The 6577-nt window shown below is 34.6% G+C and overlaps 1 protein-coding gene across 1 annotated transcript in view; it reads left to right on the top strand.

The window, feature by feature from the left end:
• Positions 1-1634: 1634 nt before the first annotated feature.
• The window catches only part of LOC107676818 (microtubule-associated protein 4), a 77229-nt gene continuing 72286 nt past the window's right edge, over positions 1635-6577 (top strand). Inside the window, exon 1 of the mRNA XM_016471501.1 lies at positions 1635-1746. The gene's annotated coding sequence lies outside the window, so the exon portion shown is untranslated. The remainder of the gene's footprint in view (positions 1747-6577) is intronic.

The following is a 6577-nucleotide window of genomic DNA, read 5'->3' as shown; positions in this document are numbered from 1 at the left end:
ATATGAAGAGTTTATTTGCAAAAACAGATAACTCCGTTTTTTGACATTTTCAAAAATCATGTTTTTTATTATGCAATCATGTTTTTATTGTGTTTTATTGTGTTAGTTAGCTGTAATTATTAGTTATTTTTTTACCTAGTCAAAATAACCCAACTGCAGTTTGAGATGAATTGGAATGCACAATGAAAAAACATGATTTCTGAGAATTATCTGTTTTTGCAAATAAACTCTTCATATGTATTGAAATACAATTAATATACTAATATGCAGTGCTACATAGGCCTAGGTAAAAGAGGGATACAATTCTAAAAATGTGTCGGTGAGCATAAAAAGCAGTGTGATGTTTATTTATTCAAATAATGTTTTACTATGGCATGCGTTAAATACATATTATATGCAATAAAGGTCATAAAAAACAACAATGCCATTCATTTGTCAGGCCCCGTCACACAGGGTCGGCCATTTTAAACTGCCATTGCTCCGCCTGCTAGCATGCTAGCATAACAACTGTTAACATGCAATCAAGGAATTCAGTAACTTTTTTAGACATGTTTTGGATTTTTAAAAAATCATTATTTTCTGGGATGTTTTACCGTGACAGGGCCTGACCCTTTAGCTCGTCCTCCTCAAACAAACATACAAAAACAAGCTTAAAATAAAAAAAATAGAATTTATTTGTAGAATTTATGTATAATTTCATGTTTTTAATCAGTTGGTGTGAATGATAACAACTTAAACTTGTTATTGATGGAGTTTTTTTCCTAAATAACAGTTTTTAGCATAACAAAACTATGAAAGCTGTAGGTCCAGTTTGGCTGGGGACAAGGACAAGGACAGGATTTGTAATTTTCAAGTGTTTTTAATAAATTAAAAAATATCTGAGAACCTAATGAATGACATATTCCTTTACAGAACAACTCACAGAATCAACCATCAGTCAGTTTTAGACATTTTTTGGATGTGATACTTTTTATTCACTGTAACAAATCAAGGACAGATAATGTACATTTCTGGTAGAATGTCCTTTAAATGAGTTTGAATGGGTTAGAAATAGTTCATAGAAGGGAAGTCTGATTGAGTCTAACGGGCTTCAGTGTGTTTAGATTTGAATTTTTGACAGTTGGGAGTTTGAATAGTGTTGGCTCATCTGAACATTCCGTCAATGCAAGTCTATGGGATTTTTTATGATTTTTAATATTCAGTTTTAAGAAAACCGTAAATCCGATCAGTCTGAAAAGATAAAGCAACCTGAGTCAGATCAGTCTGAAGAGCTGGGCTGAGTTTGGTGCTTCTAGCTTGAAAGCTCTAGGAGGAGGAGTGTTCAGAAATTTAGTCGAAGAAGAAGAAGCCAACTTAATTACTGAACATATATTTAAAACAATGAAATAAAATAAATAAATATACATCGTCTTTATACTTGCCTCAGTGGAGAGAAAGTAAGATTTGTATTTTATTCATTTTCATTGGCTCGCCATTGGCCCGTATAAGGAGTCAAACTCACTGATTGCACGCGCCGCGTGTCTATCAAAAGTGCGCCAGTTGGACAGGCGTCATCAGACGCGGAGACGCTCCGTCCGCGCAGTGATTGGATGACACGGCTGTCCGTCTACCGTTTCTGGTCTGCGATTGGCTGAGAGTGTCAGAGGGCGGGGACGTTTGTGTGCGGTCAGTGAAGAGCGCAGGGCGGATCAGCGTGAGGCCGCGACACCGACACACGCGCGGAAAACTCGGAAATCAACAGAAACGGTGAGAATAAACTTATTAAAGTGTGTTAACTCGACTTTATGAGTAAGTTGATTCGTAGAAAGAGTGGCGCGGGGATTTGTGCGCGCTGAGGCGGTTCGCGTGGGTCAGTGACACTGCTGACTGAACCGTCTGTCTGCTCATTTATTTATTTATTTATTTGTCTGTCTGAGTCTGTTTCTGGGCGGCTGGTTTGACAGGCTAACCCTCTTGTGAAACTTGTGTACTTAAGTGTGTTAAAATCACTGATTTGACCTAACGATAATTCTGATCAGATTGATTGATTAGGATGATATTACTGTTGATCTCTCAGACCTGCTGCTGATTTCAGATCAGTTCAAGCATGAAACTCTTGTTTTTGGTTTTGTATGTGACCTGGTAGTTGTGTATTTGTTAGTAAAGTTGTCCTTGATTTTGTATGTGTGCCTGTCACTCAATATATGACATACTCATATATTGATATATTGACCAGGACTATTAATTATTCAGCATTTCCTATATTCCTATACATTTCCTGTATAATTCAGATGTATTTTTTTAGCAGAATAAGTTTCTGTGGATATCATAGCAAAGGGATCAGATGAGATAAGAACTGCTTTTTGTCCATCGGTTTGTCATAATTCATCTTTCTGTGGAGTTTGTTGTGTGTTTGAGCTGAATCGTATATGATCCATCCTGCTGAGGATTTAGATGTGACACAAGCATCAGAGGATTACAGGACACACACACACACACACACACACACAACCAGGCAACCTACATTTATACATGCTTCTTCATATTGGTATGGCATGCAATTTGTGCCACAAACTTGTCAACTGCTTTGTGCAATAAATTTATGTCTACTGTTACTGCCTTTGTTTTATTGGTGTTGTCTTCCTTTTCATGCATTCAGCTCAGTTTTATGCTTTATAAGTTTGTAAGTACACATTTTATAGATATCCAGATAAACATCTTGTACATTTAGACTTTTTTTAATACGGAGTTTTCTAATCATTTTAGATGCATTGTTCAATAAACGTGAATTAATCTATGGCCTGTAGGTTTCTTTTTTGTGCGTTGTCATAATATTCAGAGTAGAAAAATGTTAAGGACTTTTTATTGGGAAAAAAAACATTTTGATTGAGAAACTATCAAACAGTCTTTCCATGTCGCATCAGTCTAATTTGTCTTCTGCCTAGTGACAGATTAATTTGCACTTACATACAGAGTTTGATTTAACACATGCCAGATATTTAAGATACAGGAAGAGCATTTCCTTCCTTTTATAAAAGTAGTGATTTTGCTATCCTAGTTATGCATGATTACATGATTAGTAGCATTTTATTATTTGAATTTAGCATTGATTTTCCCCTCCTGCAGCCCAACCAGAACAGACCTGTGTCCCATGATTTAGTAAGCACTATTATGCACTATTACATTTCTCTCTATCTGTATTCATAAACTAAAATCTTGGATGGCCTGAGGGTGAGCTCATTTTCAGCAAGTTGTCATTTTTGGGTGATCTATTCTTTTAATGTACCTTGATCTAATATGGTCTGACAGTGAGCAGTTGCATTTTTATTATGTTAACAAAGATTAATGCATGCTGCAACAAATGTATTGCTTATTATTACTTAATCTTAGTCAATGCACTAACTAATGGGACCTCATTGTAACGTTTTGCCTCTGTCATGTAACAGAGCGCAGGCCGTTTGTCATTTAAATGAGTCGAGAGATCAGCCAATGTTGAGTTACACTTCACAGGTGAGCTTTATGAATGAATTTGCATCGTTTATGAATGACTTACTTGAATGTTTTTGCTCGAATTACTTGCAGCCTGGTCAGTTATTAGGTCAGCTAACTGGACTCATCCGGTTTTGTTAGTTTATTGCTTCTGCTAAAGTTTCCTTGCGTGATTCATGGGTATTTCAGCATTAGGTTTTATAATTTACACACTGATATAGCTCATAACTGTGTCTGTGTCATACTCGTAACCTGCATGAGGAAGTGAAAGAAAGATTTTTTTTTTATATGAGATACAGTTGTAGGAGCTTCATGTGTGTGTCTGTGTGTCTGTGTGTCTGTGTGCTTCTGCTCCAGTGAAGGTGTAAATAAAACTGTGTGTGTGTGAGGATCGCTGAGTCACAAAAGCACCCCCACTCTTCCTGACGGATTCAGAGAGAGAAACCGAATCAATGGCTGTTGGCGTGTATGTAATTGGAGAGACTGATCCGCCAGCATGTTATGTAAACGGTGTGGGTCATTCGTGTGTCTTGCTAATGCTTATATACAAGAAAAACACATTAAAATGATTTCTGAAGAATCGTGTGACACTGAAGACTGGTAATGATGCTGAAAATTCAGCTTTGCATCAAAGGACAAACAGTTCTTTTAAATTGTAATAATTTCTCACAATATTATTGTTTTTAGTGGAATTATGATCAAATAAATGCAGCCTTGGTGAGCAGAAGAGTCTTCAATGTAAACGTCTTAATAGATGTTCATTTGGCTCAGTTTCTTGCATTTCTTTGTGGGTTTTATATAGCTTCATCTTCAGCTGTTGGTGTGGTTCTTTGTTTCCATGGCATTATGGGTGGAGCTAAGGAGTGTCTCATGAATAATGTATTAGTAAAGTGTTTTTCTGACAGCCCAGAAATACACGGCTCATTTCACCAACCAGCATTATCCAGCATTTCAAATGATTGAAACTGGTTATAGTTGTGAAAATTTGTTTGTTTGTTTGTCTGAATGTTGGAACACAGGTTAGTCCTTTTAGTTTCCCTTAACTCACAGTTAAAATAAAATAAAATAATAAATAAATTAATTAATTAAAAATCCAAGTGGTAAATAAAACAAAGATCATTGGAGTATGTTTTACAAGAAAATTCATATGAAAATGTCATGTTAAATTAATGTTACTTGCTGTTTCTTTGTAATTGTTTGTGAAATTCACTAGCATGAATGAAATTTTTTTTGTAATATATTTTGCATATTTTATGTTATAGTTGTTTTTATTTGTTTATTTATTTATTTTTGAGTGTATGGTTCCATGTAAATTTGTTATTTTCCTTTTGCCTGCGTGACCATGTGCTTCAACAGATATTGTTTGTTTATTTTTTTGTCCCCCTAAATATTCAAAGCACATAATAGCAGGGCTTATTTTATTATATATTTATGCTTTTGTTTGTATATTTTTTTAAGTATTAACTTATTTTGTGTTATACATTTATAATGTTAATAATAAATAGTTATTAATATTAGTTTGATTGGATTTTTTTTCTCAAAAACAATAACATTGTACTGTATTTATTCACAATTCTGTTAATTATATGAGCATATTTGGGCATAAAAAAAAAATGTTTTTTTATTTACATTTTTTTTCTTTTGTGGATGCATCCCTATTTTCTTAAAGAGCTTGCCAGTTCCTTCTGTGGATAAATATAATAATTGTGCATGCTTGTTTGTGCACATTTATGTTCAGGTAGCGTCATGTTGAATAAATGTGATAGATTAGTGCACATGAAGACCCTGGTGATCTGTAATCTCTGACGGCCCGCAGCGGGACGATCTCAGAGCTTTCCGCACAATCATCCGCTGGGAAATCTCCAAAATCACCATTATCAAGCCAGTCAGAGAGGAGAGAGAGATTTGAGACAGACGTAATGAACAGAAAACATGACTGAGTGAAGAGAAATGAGGAATCGTAGCTGCCAGTCCTAATTTAGCTTCCAGACTGAAGTTAATGAGAACTGTTGTCAGGACTGACTTCAATGCAACAGTCATTTAATAGTAACCACAAAGTCTGCAACTGGTTGCAACAAACCCCTTAATTTAAGAAAAACCTTAGTGATAATACCCTTACAATTATAACTAAAGGTTGTCTTAACTTTAAGTATTTGTTGTAAATGGACCCTGGTCATTTTTTGCTGTTTATTCCAACCATTTAGACAGAAAGGACTCATCTGATGATTATGTAAAATGAGCAGTTTCTATTTATCTGGTACTTAGTGTCTCAAACAGATCTTTAAAAGATAATAAGCTTGATGAACTATGAAACATGCAGGTTCATAAGGAGTCGGCACAGCAGTGTTATTCATATTCCGTTGAAGATTGTACTGTGTGTTTATCATTGCATCAAAAAACTCACTGATCTCTGCTTTACTTTCACCTTCCTACCAGATGAACCTGTCGGACGACACCAAAGATAAAACGAGTCGTTAAGCACATCCATTCTGATTCACTCTGAGTGGTCCAGCCAAACAAACAAACAAATCAAAACAGCATGATATGAGTGTTTAAATGCAGGGGATTGTGGGAATCTGTGTAAGTATAGCATTAATGAAATAGTATTTGTCTTGTAAACCATACTCTGAAAATCTGTTATATTTACAAAAAAGGAAAACTTGAAATCGCATCATATGACCCCTTTAAAACAATTTTCACTTGGAAATTTGACAAATAATTACAAAGAAATGCAGAGTAACACATCGAATTAAGTAGAAAGACAGAAATAGTATTTTCTTGTAAAACTTAATTGCAATGGTCTTGTAATATTTACAACTTCTAAAATAAATAAATAAATAATAAAAAATTAATAAATAGGTAGGCCTGTCACGATAACAACTTTTTGTTGTGCGATATATTGCCCCAGAAATAATTGCGATAAGCGATATTATTGTCATTTTTAAAGACCATTTTATGCCACTTAACATATAATCATAATGTAACGGCATAATAATGCAAGAAGGCCTACACACTTCCAAATGACAACAAACTTTAAATTTTTTATAATATATAGATCGTGGAAATTAAATATTGAAATATTAGATACCTTAAAAAACCTGAATAAATG

This window comes from Sinocyclocheilus anshuiensis, unplaced genomic scaffold (genome assembly GCF_001515605.1).
Source record: "Sinocyclocheilus anshuiensis isolate Anshui unplaced genomic scaffold, SAMN03320099.WGS_v1.1 scaffold184, whole genome shotgun sequence".
Lineage (NCBI taxonomy): Eukaryota > Metazoa > Chordata > Actinopteri > Cypriniformes > Cyprinidae > Sinocyclocheilus > Sinocyclocheilus anshuiensis.
This window is presented reverse-complemented; position numbering and strand designations above follow the sequence as displayed.